We start from the raw sequence: 18,641 nt of genomic DNA, 5'->3' as shown, positions 1-18,641 counted from the left end.
CAGCCTGTCTAAATCTAAGACTTTGAGATTCAACATTAAAAACTTGTTAGTCAAGGGCACCTGGATGGCTCAGCCAGTGGAGCATGTGACTCTTGGTCTCAGGGTCATGACTTCGGGCCCCATGTTGGGCGTAGAGCCTACTTAAAAAAGACAAGTGAATGACAAATTAAACTAAAAGTAACCTATATTCTTACAGAGGTATTTATTTTGATGAGCTATGTATTGTTGAGAATAGGTAAAAACTAAGTCATAGCAAATGATACAAAAAAATGCTTATTTTTCTTTTAAATACTAAATATTCTAATTATGTGTCAGTCGATACATTAGAACACCAAAAACATCTGTAGTAAATATAATTACTTCTTTTTCCCTCACTTGCCCAAAAAATGAAGTCCCTTCACTCAGCATTGACTTGAATACCTTCCACGGGCTTTGAGCTGGGACTGCAGTGATGAGTAAGACAGATGTGCTCTCACCCCCACAGGGCTTTCAAGTCTGTGGGGGAGATGGAAAGTATAGGAGTAAACAGACAACAGAATCAGACTATACAATTAGTGGCATTCATGAAGTATACTCTGAAAGAAACCTGCATGAATTAATCTTACATGCTTGTGACTGGCTTTCCTAAGCATGTTTCCAAACTTTAGGCAGCATCTGTCAGGTCATGTAGACGTCCCATTCTGGGTTTGGACAACTGAGAGCAGGACAACTCCAGCAGTCTCAGTGAAGAGCCAAACGGATAAAAATCTACACAGGTTTTTGTTACATGAAATGATAATGGTAACAAGGATAGAGACCATAAAAAGGATGTACAAATAGCTTGCAGAAGATGAGAAAATAGAGGCGTCAAAGATAACCTAAATCTAAGGCATTTGAAAACTTCGGTATGAAAAAAATAAAAACGAAAATAAAAACTTGAGTATGCTGATGGCTGACATGCACATCCACCTCTGGCCTGATGTCACTCTAAGTGGCAAGTCTCACATACATCCCCATAATCACAACAAAGGAAAAAGGATAAAACACAAACAGTGATATTGCTGGGTTATAGATGAATTCAATTTTTAAATTCTTTTTTTCATTTTCTAAATTTTCTACAATGGGTATTATTACTTTTATATCAGAAAATCTTTAAGGACAAACCAAATTGGTTTTACTACTAATCCAACAACTTCATGGACTTCCAAACAAACAAACAAACAAAAAAGCAATCACAGACCATGCAGAACGCCCCCAACAAATGCACATCTATGTCAACAGCTTTTGTTTTTTTAAGTTTTTTATTTTACTAATCCCTACCCCCAACGTGGGGCTCGAACTCATAACCCTGAGATCAAGTTGCACGCTCCAGCTAAGTCAGCCAGGTGTCCCTAGTATGTTACTTAAGTATTTACTTTCACACATTTAATAAACACACATTAAAAACATACATTTTCTATGACTGCTCTCTACTGATTTTTGTGACCAATTCTGATAATTTTATTTTTTATTTATTTTTAATTCTAGTAATTCTAAAAAATATAAAATGGGATCCTACGACTAGAACCTCAATAAATAACTTTTTATGAAAATTTCAATAATTATCAGCTACTAATTAGTTGAGACTTCTAGGGATGCCGGTACTTGGGATTCCTCTCCACTGTACCCCAAATCTGAAGCATCCTAGGAGAGATATCAACAGGTGTCTTGACAGGGTGGACCCAAATCAGCAGCACGTACTCCCTCACACTGCTCTGCACATCCAATACACTTCTGGAGCTCCCAAGTTCAGAATAACTTGAAAACAGCCAGGAGAGAAGCACACCATCTAGTTTCCTAAATAAAGGCACTAGCACAAAGACTAAAATGACCTTAAAATAACAGATGGAATAGTGCTGGGAGCATTCATTTGAAATGCTTAAAAGTAGATCTCTGCAGTGCTGAAATACCTTCTCGTAACTGGTTACAAAATTTCACACTCCACTCACAGAAGTGCATACCTAGAATAGGAAAGACACTGGAATCTGTTTGGGTTGCTCAGCTTCTGGGATCAAGCCTGGGAAACTCAGCAAGGCACAAGGGAGGAATTACTTAGCACAGGTGGCATTCAACAGGAAGTGACCTGTATCAGATTCATGTGGATCTGTTCCCAGAATGGCATATCCAATCTCACAGATCACATAACTACCTCTGCAAAGCATGTACATAGTACATTTAAAGAAAAAAAAGGTGGAGTGCCTCGTTGGCTCTGCTGGTAGAGCATGCAACTCTTGACCTCGGGGTTGTGAGCTTGAGACCCACATTGTATGTGGAGATTATGTTAAAAACAAAAAAAAAAATTCTTAAGAAGAAAAAGTTTCCCTTGGATGCTGCCCACAACTCAAATCCGTGTCTTTGCAAGACCTCAAATGAGTGGAGGGATAGGCGCTTGGACCACTTCATCCCTGCTGCATTCATTCTCCCCAGAGATTTCATCCAGTCACATGGCTCTAATTACCATCCACGTACTCCCAACCACCAATTAATCTCCAGCCCAGAGCTCTCTTTTGAACTCTAGACTCATGTGACCAACTACCTACTTGACGGTTAATGGCGACTCCATCATTCTGTTTTCTTGGAACAAAAAACCTGGTTATCCCAGACTCCTTCTCATTCTACATATAATTCATAAGCGAATCCTGTGAGCTCTACGTCCAAAAGATCCAATGTTCAACCAATTCGCACTACCTCCAGTACTGCATCCCAGCCCCTCCCCTACTTGCCTGGAGTATTGCAAGAGCCTCCTAAGTGCTTCCACCCCTGCCCCTGGGTCTAGTGCCAACAAGCAGCCAGAGCAACCCTGTTAACATACAAGTCAGGTCATACCATTCTTCTGCTCACGCCTTTCGAGGCAGTGTCTCCTAGAGTAAAGGGCAAGGTCATCACAATGGCCGGCAAGGCCTCATGAGGTCTCAGCTCTGTTGCCCGTCTGACTTCATCTTCTACTTCTCTCTTGTTCATTGACCCCAACCACATGGTCCCTTGAACATGTGAGGCAAGCTTCCCCCCTCAGAGCATGGCGTTCCCTCTGCCGAATGCTTCCTCCAGATTATATATGGCTGGCTCCTTCAGGTCTGTACTATGTTCTCGCCAAGGCATCCCTGACCCCATATTTTAAACTGCACACAACTCTTGCTCACCCCAGAACTCCTTATGCTAATTTACTCTCTTCCACGTCACTTACCTCCATACATATACTATATATTTTACCTTTTTTTTTTTTTTTTAAACCGCCTGTTTCCTTCTTGAATACCAATTCCTGAGGGCAGAGACTTTCATCCGTTTTCTTCACTGCTATATTCCAAACATCTACAATACACCTGGTATTTTGCAGGTACTCAAATATCTGTGGGAAGAATGAATGTGATATATGGATCTTTGGGTGTACTCATGGAATAAAAGCTGTAAAATCAGGCTTAAAAAAAATATCAGTACAGGGGTGTCTGGGTGGCTTAGTCAGTTAAGTGTCTCACTTCGGCTCAGGTCATAATCTCACCATTCATGAGTTCGAGCCCTGTGTCGGGCTCTGTGCTGACAGCTCAGAGCCTGGAGCCTGCTCCTGATTCTGTGTCTCCCTCTCTCTCTGCCCCTCCCCCACTCATGCTCTGTCTCCCTCTGTCTCAGAAATAAACATTAAACATAAATTAAAAATAAATAAACATTAAAAAAATTTTAATTATCAGTACAAATTTAAGCTAAAAAAATATGGCAGCATCAATTCATACTTAGTTTACAGATACAGGTGAATACAGAATTAGTAAGTGTGTGTACACGAGTTAGTATGCAGACATTGATTTCCTAGTTCTGTCTGCTGTGAAGGTTTAGAAGCAATGACATCCTGCAATTAGCATACCCAGAGCCCAGATTTTGGTTTCTCCAATAAAAAGAACTAGAAAATGGAAAAATGGCTGATTCTAGGTTGGGGAGCATACAAAATGAGCCTGGAGCATCCTATAGTGACACAAAGTTAAAAAACAAAACAATGGGGCATGTTAAAGGGACACGGGAGCCAACTTGAGTGGGGGGGAAGCTCTCAATAGCTACAACTAAAACAATCTGAGCAACAAAATACAGTAGTGGATTATAACCTGAAATGTGAAATAAGTATCTGTGAATCCATACAATGTTTAAAAAAAAAAAAAAAAAGTGACTGAATAAACAGAGAAGAGACAAACCTCCCACCCAGAATTATGCCAATTTATGTATGTAGATACTCCTGTCAAGAAGGGAGACTTAATTCTTCACCCCCTGAGTGTGGGCTGCACTTAGGGACTTGCTTCCGCGAGAAAAATACGGAAAGGGGCTGAAGGGAAGTACTACCATGCAGAAACCAGGCAAACACTAGCTCAGTCGGATCACCAAGGTTAACATCACCGGTGGTAAGTGCACCTGAAAATGATGACAAGGGCACATCACCTCTCTGGCCTTCCTCCTCCAAATCTGGATTGAGAGACTTTCTATAAAACACCTGACCTGTACTTCTCAAAACTGTCAAGATCATTGAAAACGAGGAAAGCCTGAGAAATTGTCACTGACCAGAGGACATTAAGTAGACTTGAAGGCTAATATAATGCGGTACCCTAGATGGGATCCTGGGACAGAAAAAGGACATTAGGGAAAAACTAGTGACCTTCAAATAAAGTGCGGAGCTTAATTAATAGTAATATATCAGTGTTGGTTCCTTAGTTGTGACAAATGTACCCAGTAATGCAAGGGGTTAACAATAACTGGAGAAAAGGTATATGGGAATTCTGTACTATCTTTGAGCTTTTCTATAGATCTAAAACTGTTCTAAAAACATTTAAGGGACACCTGGCTGGCTCAGTCAGTGCAGCATGTGACTCTTGATCTTGGGGTTGTGAGTTCAAGCCCCATGATGGGTATAGAGATTACTTTAAAATAAAACATTTAAATTAAAAATATGGGGGGGGGGGGAGAAGCACAGCTGTTAACTTTAATACTTATGATGTTGAAGCAGACCATTCTTAGATACGTTTAAAAAGTTATGAAGCCTTTTTATGATTTCTTTTTAAAAGGTACCTGCTTTGGGGCTCCTGGGTGGCTCAGTCGGTTGAGCATCCGACTTCGCTCGGGTCACGATCTCACGGTCCGTGAGTTCGAGCCCCGCATCAGGCTCTGTGCTGACAGCTCAGAGCCTGGAGCCTGCTTCCGATTCTGTGTCTCCCTCTCTCTCTGGCCCTCCCCCCGTTCATGCTCTGTCTCTGTCTCAAAAATAAATAAAAATGTTAAAAAAAAAAAAATTAAAAATAAATAAATAAATAAAAGGTACCTGCTTTGTCTCTAGGAGCAATAATTAATTTCTGACTCTCATTCAACAATTATTAGAATATTGGCTTAATGAAATAAAGTTTCTAGCAGATCTATTTTAAACATATCACAAAGCTTACTTTTACTTTTATCAAACTGTCACAGACTTTTGAGTCTGGAGCTCTCTTGTCCAGCAAGAGAGCAGACACAGAAATGAATACGAGAGGCTAATGTCAGGGAAGAGACAAGAGCCCAGAACAGGGGTTTCACCTCTGTATTTATTGAGCTCTCAAGATTTTACATATGTGGTAAACGTGCGGAAGGAAATGATCAGATAGTGACCATTAACTTGTGTAAGAAGCAAAGGGTTTGGGGGGCAAGCTGCGTTTTGAAGTTGAGATCAAAGCACAATGATACACTGGCAGCAGATGGAAAATGTTTTTCTGTAGGTGATTTAGCCAATTAGCTGTTATCTCCAAAGTTTAAGATTGCTTGAGCTTGCAACCTCAGGGTTAACAAGGCACTCTTCAGCACAGCTAACTTTAGACTCTTTCACCCAGGGCTTTCTGCCTCTATGCTTTGTCTTACTTAATGACTGGCTTTGGGCACTTTCCCCCTCTGGTGGCTTTCCACCCTAAGCCTTGCTAACCCATTGGTGCAAGCACAGAGAATTCTTAAACTTATTCCCCACATCAAACACTTTTGACTAGTTGATGTTACAACAGTCTTTTCCTCCTTTGAAATTGCACAGGCCATTTTCCAGTTTGGCAACTCCAATTCCACAGGCTCAAAGGCTACCAGCAGAGGCGTGTTTGTGTGTTTGTTTAAAGAAAAATCCAGGGGCACTTGGCTGGCTCAGTAGGAAGAGGATCTCGGGGATGTGAGTTTGAGCCCCATGATGGGTGTAGAGCTTACCTCAAAAAAAAATTTTTTAACAGGAGAACATCAAATTTAGTTTTTTTGTGTGTTTTTTTAAATATTTATTTATTTTTGAGAGAGAGAGAGACAGAGCATGAATGGGGGAGGGTCAGAGAGAGGGAGACACAGAATCTGAAACAGGCTCCAGGCTCTGAGCTGTCGGCACAGAGCCCGACGCGGGGCTCGAACTCACGGACCGTGAGATCATGACCTGAGCCGAAGTCGGCTGCTTAACCGACTGAGCCACCTAGGTGCCCCCATCAAATTTAGTTTTGTGTGTACAGGGAACCCACATAGATATGAAATCCCAAAGGCAGTAAGGCAACATGGAGCCTTAAATAACAACCTGAGCTAAGGAAAGGGGTCTGAGGATACAAAGATGAGGAAGACCAAAAGAGAGGTGAGAGGAGATGTTAGGAAAACAAACGGTGCCCTATTATGCAGGTTTCTTAGGTAAAGAGCAATCTCATTAATAGCTCTCTTCCTGGTGTAGGCAGGCACTTGAGGGGGAAGGTAAAGAGCCTTTCCTGAATCTGCTGGGTTTCAATTGCTTTTAACTCAAAATAATGTTTGTGCTAAAGTTAAAGTGCCCCATCTTGCGGCAGCCTGCCCTTGACCCCTGACGATGCCTCCTCTAAAAATCAAGTTTCACGCATTAAAAGTCTAGTACCAGCAGAGGTTTAGAATACAGATCTGCACATATGACCCTGCTCTTTACAACCATTTTATTAACTTCTCTGTATGGCAGACAAAAGTCACAACGTGGCCTCTGCCTCTTCATTCTGTCTCATTGCTTCCCTGCTCATTCCCAATGCACTGATAATGCCCAATTCTCAGACAAACTTCTTTTTGTCTTTCAAATCTCAGCTTAGTAATAAATCCATGAAAAGATGCTTCACCTTATTTACAACAGAATAAATGGAAATTAAAGCTGCAATGAAATGCTTCCATCTATTGGACTAGCAAAGACTTTTTAAAAACCTGGTAATGCTCTGTTGTAATTTTTTTTTTTCCCTTGAGCAAAGCCAGTTATTTCACATTTGGTCATGCTGAGTTTGCCTAAAGTTTCATCTCGGGATGCCCTCCAGGTCATGGCTTCTGAATTTTTCTTTTTAATTAATTAATTAATTAATTAATCTATTTATTTATTGTAAACTCTATGCCTGCGTATCTATCTATCTATCTATCTATCTATCTATGTATCATAAGCTCTATGCCCAATGTGGGGATTGAACTCACAACCCTGAGATCAAGAGTCCCGTGCTACACTGGCTGAGCCAGCCAGGTGCCCTGGCTTCTGAGTTTTTCTTAATACAGTATTTATAAAATAAAAAAAGCATGTGGGTAGAAAAGAGGAGGTTTCATTACTAATTCAGATTGTCTTCAACCACAGTGAACTTCTTTAGACTATCTAGAATGTGTAGCACAAGAGGCTCATCAAGCAAAAGTTTATGGTCTACTATAACCAGAAGGGAACTGTTCTTGTTCCCAGGTGGTTTTTTCCCCCTCTTTTATGCCAATTTCCCAAAACTTATACTCTCTTATAGAAGTGCCCCAAACCCATTCCGGAACAAGATGAGGCATAAATAAACCAAATTAAAATAGATGGTAACAATTTAATGGTACTTACCAACTATTGCTAGAATGCTTTTAACACACACATTGTGTACCTGAAAACTCGCAGGCAGGCAAATTTGGTTAATTCTTGAGGCACGGAATCCTACTGTACAGTACTTTCTGCATAGCAGCTCCCCAATCCCTGAAAACAATTGCTTTGCCTCTTGACTCCTTCCTTCACAGTTCTTTCAACTCTTCCTTTATATAACATAGGTTTCCAAGGACGTCACCCACCAGATCGCCTTCCTCTCGAGAAACTATTTATAAATAACCTAGAAATGTGTTTCCAAACTCGAGCAGATCCTTATTGTGTATGTGCTTTCTAATCTGAAGAAAGCCCAACGGAACTATTCCCTCTCTTGGATCAATAGCTACCCGGGACTTCTAAAGAGGCTCGGTTTCCCACCGCAGGTCCCCAAACCCCTCAGACATGTTCTCATCAATTAGCCCCGAGTTCGGACTTACTGTTAAGAGCAAGGAAAAAAGAGAAGGCAGTCCGGGTCCGACGGACTAAGGGCCCGTCTCAGGGAGAGCACAGAAAATCTGCTCTGGAACGCGAAAGAAGCAGTTTATCTGAGAAACCGCCGGGGAGGGCAGGAAAAGGCGAGGACGAGCCTCCACCAGCTTAGCTGGGTAGGAGCACGGAGCTCCTCCCCACAGCCCTCCCAGGAGCGGTCTGGGGGGTTCTCCAGAGGCCACAGCTGCTCAACCCGTCTTCCCTCTCCGAACCCTTTCACCCAAGGTTCCCTCTCCCGCAGCTACGCGAACCAGGAATCCAAAACTCACCGGATTTGGGGCCGCTCGAAGCGCTGGTGCCTCGACGCACCCCGCGGCCGGCGCAGCCGGAAGTTCGTCAGAACCCCGCCCCCCCGCGGGAGTTGTCCGGGGCCGTAGCGGTCCCTCTAGGACCGGGGGGAGGTCGTCTCTGCCTCTCGGTGTCTTGGTTAGTCGGGGGTTTTGGCGTCTTGGGGACGGGCGAGGTCGCTCCACTACGTGAACTAGCAGGAACCTCGTTCCCCAGCCGCCACTCCCCTCCCCCCCCCCCCCCTCACCTTTTAAACCAAGGAAGTGCCAGCCAGGTGAAGGCTTCGCGGGTTCTCGCACCCAATCTCCGTAGTCCCGGTCCAGGGAGAGGCGCGGGCTCGGCGCAGCGACCTCGGTCCCTTCGTGGACTTCAGAATCCGTTCGCCCGAGACCTGAGCCCGTCGTCTCGTGAGAACGCGGCCCACGTTTATGGACACGGACCCGCACGCTTGGCCCACGAAGTCAGAGATTCAGTGATCAATCTCGGACCTGGGTCACGGTGGCATCAATCTAAGTCGCCGTGCCTTTGGGGCTTTTGCGGATTCTAAATTTCCTGGGCAGAAATCTCGGAGGTTGCCCTCTAAGTGCTCCTGATGCTGCAGGACTGGTTAAAGAAGTTTCTGCCTACCTTTTTCTCCCGCTGCTCCTGCAGATTTCAGGCTTGATTCTCAATGTTTCTTTCGGCACCCCCTTCCCAGTCCCCATTGATTTTGCTTTTGCCTGATTCCTCAAAAGGTACACATACTGAAGGACAGCAACATCCCCCAACACGAAATCCCTGATTAAATGCACCATAACTTCACAGAAACATGACTATGTTTCCCCCTATTTTTCTAGGATCATTAAAAAAATTTAATTTTCAAAGACAAAAGTAGAGAGGATGACAGTGGGCCTTCATGTACCAACTGGCCAGTGTCAACAGTTATCCCATGGTCAGTCTTGTTTCATTCATTCCTTCCCACATGCATTGGTCAGACATCTAAGATGGGTGGGTTCTCGACACCACCTGTTACAGGCACCAAAAGCCAATGGTCATCCAGAAATGAACAAATCGGAGGGTGTGAGGTCTGAACACCATACCTAATGTGACCAGAGAGAATCTGAAGAATTTTTCCTTCCTTACTTTAAGTAGGAGAAGAGGAGGGGAGAATGAGGGACAAAGTAGTCGTAGTTTTCAAATACAAAGAGTTGTCATTTCCAAAAGAAATTTGTCTTAGGGGACCCCGGAATTCAGAACTAAGATCAATGAATGGAAATGATAGAAAAGTTCAGTGTAAGGATGGCCACTTCCTGTATCATCTTGTGCTGTTTTGAAGAGGTGGGGGAGCCCCTAGGAATGTGGAGAACACCTTTAATACCTTCATACAGCTTGCTTCATACTCCTGTTAGTTTTTCCCTTAATGTCAAACCCTTTCACAACATTTACCTTTACCATCCCCTCCATACACCTCCTTAGAGTACTTACTATGGGCAAGGTACTGTTAAGCACTTGGTTTCACTTCTTTATTGCTGCATTAAAAACTACTTCAAAACTTAGTGACTTAACACAACAGTTATCATTTCTCATTTGATCTCACAAATCTGTGAATTGGCTGGGTTCTTCTGCTTCCTGTGGTGTCCTAAGGGACCGGGATGGCTGGTGGTTGGGGCTGGCCTACAGACTGGAAGCTCAGCTGGGATGTTGGCCTGGGGGCTCCGTGCTCCTCCATGTGAGTGCCTCCGCATGGCTGCTCGGGCTTCCTCGTGACATGACTGCTGGCTTCCCCAAGAGGAGCATTTTAAGAAGTCAGGGTGGAACTTGCAGGTGTTTAGAGCCCAGCCTTGGAAGTTACACAGCATCATTTCTACCATATTAGATTGTTTAAACAGGCCACTGTGTGCAGGGGCACCTGGGTGGCTCAGTCGGTTGTGTCTGACTTTGGCTCAGGCCATAATCTTGCAGTTTGTGAGTTCAAGCCCCACATCAGTCTCTGTGATGACAGCTCAGAGCTTGGAGCCTGCTTCAGATTTTGTGTCTCCCTCTCTTTCTGCCCCTCCTCTGTTTTTTCTCTCTCTCTCTCTCTCAAAAATAAATAAGTCATTTAAAAAAATTAAACAGGCCACTGAGCCAGATTCAAGGGGAAGAAGACAGACTTTATTCCTTGGTGAAAGAAATTTCTCTATTTCATTGTGAAAGAGTATGTGGGATGGGAGATAATGTGACTATTTTGGGGAACAATCTACTATACACATTTATCTTCATTATATCAATCCTATGAAATATTATAGACCTGAGAATACTTATCCCTGTGAAATATTGAAATCTCCGTTTTACAGATCAGGAAACTGGGGCTCAGAAAAGTAAGTACCTTGACCAGTGTCATACAAGTGATCTGCTGGAAAGTCAAGATTCACACTTGGCTCTTTTCTCCAAAGCCTGTGCTTTTAAATACTCTACTGCCTCTGAATTAGACTGGAGGAATAAGAGATGGTTGAAGGGAACAGAATCACTAGAGGAAAACCAGGAAACCTGCACAATTCCATGAGCCACATGCATGTTGATGTCTTGGTCGTGCTCAATCCAGTCTCTTAGTCAAAAGGATCTTTGCCTAGCCATGCAACCAGTGAGCTGTGATGTTGGGGCCTGAAGGAAATCCTTCCAATTCCAAGCCTGTTGCTCTGTCTAAAGCAAAGGGGCCCAGAGTTGGAAAATATTAATGCCAAAATAGACCTTAAGGATAATCTGGTTATGCTCTTGTTTTCAGATGAAGAAACTAATGCTGGGGCACCTGGGTGGCTCAGTCAGCTAAGTGTCTGACTTTGGCTCAGGTCATGATCTCAGAGTTTATGACTTTGAGCCCCGCATCAGGCTCTGCACTGACAGTTTGGAGCCTGGAGCCTGCTTTGGATTCTTTATCTCCCTCTATAAACATAAAAAAAAAAAATAAAAAATAAAATAAAACAAAACACCAATGCCTGGAGAAATCATATCCAAGCCACACTAGTGAGCTAGTTGGTAGTGGAGCTGAGAGTAGAATACAGATTCTCTAATTCAATCCTGTGTCCTTACGATATCTCAAAAGTTTTTTTTAAATGTTTATTATTAATCTCTCTCTCTCCTTTTTGAGAGAGAGGGTGAGTGGGGGAGTGGCAGAGAGAGAGGGGGACAGAGGATCCAAAGCAGGCTCTGTGCTGACAGCGGTGTGCCCAATGCAGGGCTCGAACTCATGAACGATGAGATCATGACCCAAGCAGAAGTTGGATGCTCAACCACTGAGCCACCCAGGTGCCCCTATCTCAACAGGTTTTTAAAAACAGCATTAGGATGATAGAGCTGCCTGGGTGGCTCAGTAGGTTAAGTGTCTGACTCTTGATCTCGGCTCAGGTCATGATCTCATGGTTCATGAGAGTAAGCCCGAGTTGGGCTTTGGACTGACTTAAGCCTGCTTGGGATTCTCTCTCTTTCCTTCTTTATGTCCCTCTCTGACACACACGTACTCTATCTCTCTCAAACTAAATAAACTTAAAAATTTTTTTTTTAAAAAGCATTAGGAAGATCAACAGGCTATCCATGCAAATCATACTTTATTAAAGCAAATTAACTTAGGGTGAGTCATTATTTTCTTCCATTAAAATAACTATAGCACAACCACAAGAGAGCAAAGGAAAAGTTAGCCAACTTGACTGGTGGCTCACTGTGGTGTGTCACCTGCATTTCCTCTTCAGAACAGTTTTGATTTCCAAGAACCTCATACTTTTCCAGTGAATTCATTTGACAAATACCAAGAATGTGTCAGCCATTGTATTAAAGCACAAGGAAAAAATGAAAAATACAGTTCTTGGCAGATATGTAAGCAAATAATTTTAGATGTGTTCAATGAAAATAGAGATGAGACCAATAAATGGTGCTGAATAAGGCATCGTAGGCAACCACAGACTAGCCTCTTGTTAACGTGCAAACACTCTTTCTGTGAGCAGCCCTCTGCTTCTAACCATTTACATGGCAGGGAGCTTACTCATTTAGAGAACAGTTCCCTCCTTTTGGGACGTTCTAATTGCTGAAATTTCTTTACATTAAAGCAAAAATCTGTTTTCCTACAATTTCAACCCTGGTTTTGATTGGTCCTTTTATCTCACAAAATGTAGTTGTTCTTCTTGCCAGCCCTTCAAAATACTTAAAATCTATCATGTCCTAGCGATCACTCACAACAGTTCCATGATCTGAAAGTTGCTTCTGAATCTTGGAATGTAAAATGTCTGAACTGACCGAGGGCCCTCTGAAGGTCCATGGTTCCTAAATGACCTCCATACTCTCCCATTTTCTCTACATTATCCAGTTCTTTTTTGCTTTGAAAGGAACAGCTTTGAATTCAAATGACAGCCCTGCCTTAGTTTAAAGCTAGGTTCTCTTTTCTGCTTATTATGGATCTTTGATAAGAAATACAATTGCTGAGAAGTCTGTTTTACAAGCATTGTGAGACCTTTCCTGTAACCCGCTGTGTAGTAGAATGGGCTGTAAAACTTCCTAAATGTAGTCTGATATGTAATGAAATAAGTGATTGTATACAAACTAACCGGCATTTCTCGCTTCTGTAAACCTGCTTGCTTAGCACATTCCTCACCTACCCCCTTCCCCCTTTCTTCCTCTCGCCACAAGTAAAAACCTCCCCTGTGCTATTTGTCTCTGTCTATAAAAACGCTATACCAACCCTATTCGTGGCCTCTTGCGTCACCGGCGACGAGTGCGCAGAGGACCAGGTTCGAACCTGCAATAAACGACCCTTGCCGCTTGGCTTTGACTTACAACTCTGGTGGTCTTTTGTGGGAGGTTTTAGAACTTTGGACATTACAGCTTGAAAGATTATTTGGCCTGAAAAAGAAAAAGCATTCCCTCTCCTTGTAGCAGAAATCCAGAAGGGGAAAAGCTACCACTGGTTACTGTAGGCTCTAGCTTCCTCCCTTCCCTACCAGCAGCATGGTGGTCAAGTTTGTCCCTAAAACGGTGACTCTCTGGATCTTCCTTGCTCATTCTCACCACGGCTTCTTTTTGCTGCCATCACTATGCTTAGCCAGTAGAGGGTGATCAAATCTTGATTTCTCCTAAAACAGGGCTCGGCGAACTTCTGTCCCATTCCAACTGTGAAAACTTCCTTTTTTTTCTTCCTGGAAGGGGTCCACACGTACAGCATGTTGGGGAGCTGCAAAAATATTCATTCAGCTAAAGAAAATGAAAGGATGGGTGCCTGGGTGGCTCAGTCAGTAGAGCTTGTGACTTGATCTTGGGGTCCTGAGTTTGAGCTCCACATTGGGTGTAGAGATAACTTTAAATATGTATATTTTAAAAAAGAAAGAAAAAATAAATGAAAGGAAAAGAGAATAAAAGCAGAGTGATGTAGTTAGACAACCTCACAGCTTGAAGCTGGAGCCCCGTTGCCAATGAGCCTTGGGAGATTTAGATCTGCAATTTGATTATCAGGAAAATGGGCATAATAGTACCTTCTCTGACAACTTTAAGTAGTCTCTACACCCAGTGTGGGGCTCAAACTCACAACCCTGAGATCAAGAGTCCTACACTCTACTGACTGAGCCAGCCAGGTGCCCCACCTTCTCTGACAACTTCAAGTGTTTGGATCACACAAAAGTGCACTGGCTTTGTAACTGACTATACCAACAGTGAGACTTCTAGTCTTCATCACTTTTGGCTACAATATATTTTTTTAATCATTTAAAATGTTTATTTGGGGGGTGCCTGGGTGGCTCAGTCGGTTAAGCATCCAACTTCGGCTCAGGTCATGATCTCATGGTCCGTGGGTTCGAGCCCCACGTCGGGCTCTGTGCTGACAGCTCAGAGCCTGGAGCCTGCTTCAGATTCTATGTCTCCCTCTCTCTCTGACCCTCCCCCGTTCATGCTCTGTTTCTCTCTGTCTGAAAAATAAATAAAACATTAAAATTTTCAAAAAAAAATGTTTATTTGGGTGGTGCCTGGGTGGCTTAGTAGGTTTTAGCATCTGACTCTTGATTCGGCTCAGGTCAAGATCTCATAGTTCATGAGATCAAGTCCTGTGCTGAGTTTTGTGGTGACAGCACAGAGTCTGCTTGGGATTCTCTCTCTCCTCTCTCTGCCTCTCCCCAATGCTCATTGGAGCTCTTGTTCTCTCTCTCTCAAAAAAATAAACTTTAAGAAAATATTTAAAAAAGTAAAATGTTTATTTGGTAACAGTATTATTTTTTTAACCTGATCATTTTATTTATTTTTAAAATTTTAGTTAGTTAACAGACAGTGCTATATTGGTGCCAGGAGTAGAATTCAGTGATTCTGAATTCACTTACATACAACACCCAGTGATCATCATAACAAGTGGCCTCCTTAGTACCCATCACCCATCCAGCCCATCTCCCACCCACCTCCTCCATCAACCTACAGTTTGTTCTCTATCACTAAGTGTTCTTGGCTACAATATTATTTCTGATCCCCTCTCTGGTTTAATGTTAGCCTCCATGCTCCCTTCCCCAGGGACAGATGTGGCTCTACCCATCACAGGCACTTTTTTCAATTCTGCCCTCTCTGGAAGGAGCCACCTGCCTTCTCCCTAATAAGAGAAGGTGAAGTTTCCTGCCAAGACTTTTAAAAGAGCAGGTTGCAAGTTGTTCCCCTAGTTTCTGGAAGAACCCAGAAAAAAATGTGCATCATGTCAGAATAGAAGGAGATCACAAAGGGCATCTGGCCCAGCCTTCCCCAATGCAAAATCCCTTTCTGCCTGCCCCCTGCCTCTGAGAGTCCCCCAGCCATACCTCAGTGCCTGAATTCTTACAGCTCTGGCTGGCCCTGCAACAAGGTTCTTTCTTCTCCCAGTGGCTTCCACAAGGGCTACTCCAGTTATGCAACTTGTACCCCGCACCACCCCAGGGGCCACCATTCACCTTATTATCTGGGAGTTATCAGTAGGTTGTGTGGTTATCACAACTTGCCGGCAGAAGGCAGTCAACTAAGTGTCTTGAGGAAGGGGTGCCTTTTTCTCATTTGTCCTGGTAGCAGCCAGGCAGAGCCCCTTCACTCATCTGCCTTACTCACTGCTGTCGCTCTTTCCTTTTCTTATTCCTAGCACACGGCCTGTCAGTGTTTGTCGCAAAGGCTTTTGGGTTCTATGTCTTGGGAGTCACGCAGAACAAATTAAATCCCTCTTTTATCATGACAGGCCTTTAGGTATTTGAGGGAAGAGACCAAGTTCCCCGCGAGTTTTCTCTTCACCAAGAAAAAAAAAAAACCCTTTATTGTACACACGAGGTGGTGTTGCTTTTGTTATCCAGCACTTGGACTGTTTCTCTTTTAAAATGTGCAATCCAGAACTAAATGTAGGGCACGCGACAAACTTAACCCAGGTAGGGTAGAGTCAGACTACCACCTCCTGTGTTCAAGCATCCGGAGTAGAGGCCACGCTGAAGACTTGGAGGCAGTAAGTCCACTGGCAAAGGGACATGGGTAGTTTGGGACAAGCAAGGAAGGGCTCCTTTAAGCCTGGGAAGCAATTTTCACACCTCCAGGGGAAATTCTGGTTCACTGGAGGATTTGAGATTGCAAAGGGACTTGCATCAGCTGAAGGAGTGAGGCAACTTTAATCACAGAGGCCTTGTGAAATTTTTGCACATAACATTTGGGACTGAAATGGGCCCAGAGCCAGGGTCCCGTTTCACAAGGAGCTGATTTCAGGGTTATGTGTTTTAGGGACTCATGGAATGGAGGACATGCCAGGATGTTTCACTTAAAAAAAGTGACTTTTGTGAGGGCTAAATAAATATTCAGGAGAGATCGAGAGGCCCATGGAGGAAATAACAGGTGACCTATTTTTGGAACACTTATGTCAGGCACTGTTACACATGACTTACATGTAATGGCTCATTTAATGCTTATAGGAACTCCCTGCCCATTTTGCACATGAGGTAACTAAGACACAGCAAGTAAGTGGTGGATGAAGGGTTTGATCCTAGGCAAACTGGCTCCCTCCAAGGCCTGTGTACGTTTAACCATTGTGCGAGGCTGTTCCATAAACATAGTTGTGGGATCATGTAAGTGATTTATGAAGGAGGGAGAATTGAGCTCATAACAGAACGGTTGCTAGAGTCACACACCTGGTTTTAAAATCTAGTTCTGGGGACACCTGGCTGGCTCAATCAGAAGAGCATGCGACTCAGAGTTGGGTGCAAGCCCCATGTTGGGTAGAGAGGTTACTTAAAAATAAGGAAGTAAATAGGGGCACCTGGGTGGCTCAGTCAGTTGAGTGTCTAACTTCAACTCAGGTCATGATCTCACAGTTCTTGAGTTCAAGCCCTGCATCAGGTTCTGTGCTGACAGCTCGAAGCCTGCTTTGAATTCTGTTTCCCTCTCTCTCTGCTCCTCCCCTGCTCACATGCTGTCTCTCTCAAAAATAAATAAAAATTAAAAAAAAGGAAGTAAATAAATTAAAAAAAAATAAAGTGGGGGCACCTGGGTGGCTCAGTCAGTTAAGCTTAGGGCTCTTGATTGCAGCCCAGGTCATGATCTTGCTGTTCATGAGATTAAGCCCCAAGTCGGGCTCTGCATTGACAGTGCAGAGCTTGCTTGGGATTCTCTCTCCCTCCCCTGCTCATGCTCTCTCAAAATAAAAATTTAGAAATAAAATCCTGCTCTCCCATTTACTGGGTAAGTCACTTCATTTTCTAGGCCTGTTTCTGCACTTTTGAGTCAACTGGTTTTTTTGGAAAATTGATGTGTGGATTAGAAAAAATTGATGTTTATTATTCATGAGTGAAGAGAGAGCCGCCAAAGGATAGCATAATACAAGCCACTGACGGAGTTTCAAGGAAATGGCCAAGTGCTCTAGATAAGGGAGAATGAAGACGAGGGAAAATGTTCTGTCAAGAACACCTGTGATCTTCCATTTAAACGGTTGGGAAAGAGCTGAGGTACAGGAGGGAGATCAGCACCTATGAGAAGAGTGGTCATGGTCCACTTGAGAGAGGAATTTGGTAGCCCAAAAGGAAAGGACAAAGTCCAAAGATTTTCAGAATTTGCTTTTGCTCCTTATAACTATAGGTGTGTTTGTTTAAACATAGAACAGGTGTTGACGGGTGAGGGGCATGGAAGCACCAGAGAGCAAGGCCAGAGGCTCCAGGGACCAGGAAGGACCAGGCAGTGAGGCACGTCCTGGTGGACTTGGGCCCTTGGGAAAGAATACTGAGGGACATCTGCTGAGAAAGGGTGAAGTGAAGCTGTGACTAGCACAGGGGACTGGAGAGCAGAAGACACCTGCACTGGGAACCCAAGACTCTGGCAGCGAATAGGGTTGTCCACCAAGGTAAGGGTGGAAGGAAGGTGGCCTCATCCACCTTTCCCTCCTGCGGCTGTGAAGAGAGGAAGGCAAGGCAGCCACCAGGGTTTGAACTGGACTGCAGAGTAAAAAGTTGAGAAGCTTCCAGAAGAAACCCTGACCCTTGGCTCTTGGAGCTCCAGTTTGCCCTGGGGGAGGGGGGGGGGTGCGGTAAGGTTCCGGTCCCCTGCTTACCCAAGGCCGATTTTATTAGCTCAGGGCCGGAATTTGCCATAGGGTCCATCCTCCACGGCAGTGACCAAGTTCAATAACAGATTGGATTTCTTCCCATTTCGGCCTACCCCGTCCCTCACTTCAGTTCTTTGGAATCACTTCCCCAAATAAATCATCTGCACACAAGCCCTCAGCTCAGGTTCTGCTCTCTGGGCAGTGGGGGGAGCGGGTGCTAAGACCCTTGGACAGGGCAAAGTTCCCCTGAATAGGGATTTTATTGTGAAGATCAATGCATAAAAAACTTGTTGTTGTTTTTTTTTTTCACATGTGCCACCTTTTACTTCTTTTATTTACTTTAAAAAGAGTTTGCATGTTCCACTAGAGCAGGCAGGGCAGGAGTTAGTAGTCCTTAAGAACCCTGAAACGGAAGCAGATAGAATGTTTCACACCTCGATTCTGGTTTCTAAATAGGGTGTATAAAGCATTTAAATGAGACAAAGTAAGAAAAAAAAATCAAAT

The 18,641-nt window shown here is 43.7% G+C and overlaps 1 protein-coding gene across 5 annotated transcripts in view; it reads right to left on the bottom strand.

The window, feature by feature from the left end:
* The window catches only part of LOC132675834 (zinc finger and SCAN domain-containing protein 21), a 37,270-nt gene extending 28,502 nt beyond the window's left edge, over positions 1 to 8,768 (bottom strand). The window contains exons 1-2 of one of the 5 annotated variants that reach the window (XM_081791687.1): positions 8,608 to 8,768; positions 3,203 to 3,364 (exon numbers count right to left, since the gene is read on the bottom strand). The gene's annotated coding sequence lies outside the window, so the exon portion shown is untranslated. The other 4 variants (XM_078439846.2, XM_081791686.1, XM_078439848.2 and 1 more) reach the window with 4 other exon arrangements.
* Positions 8,769 to 18,641: the final 9,873 nt, after the last annotated feature.

This window comes from Panthera onca, chromosome E3, assembly GCF_046562875.1.
Source record: "Panthera onca isolate mPanOnc1 chromosome E3, mPanOnc1 haplotype 2, whole genome shotgun sequence".
Classification (NCBI taxonomy): Eukaryota; Metazoa; Chordata; class Mammalia; order Carnivora; family Felidae; genus Panthera; species Panthera onca.
The sequence above is the reverse complement of the archived record's forward strand: the minus strand, read 5'-3'. Positions and strand labels throughout refer to the sequence as shown.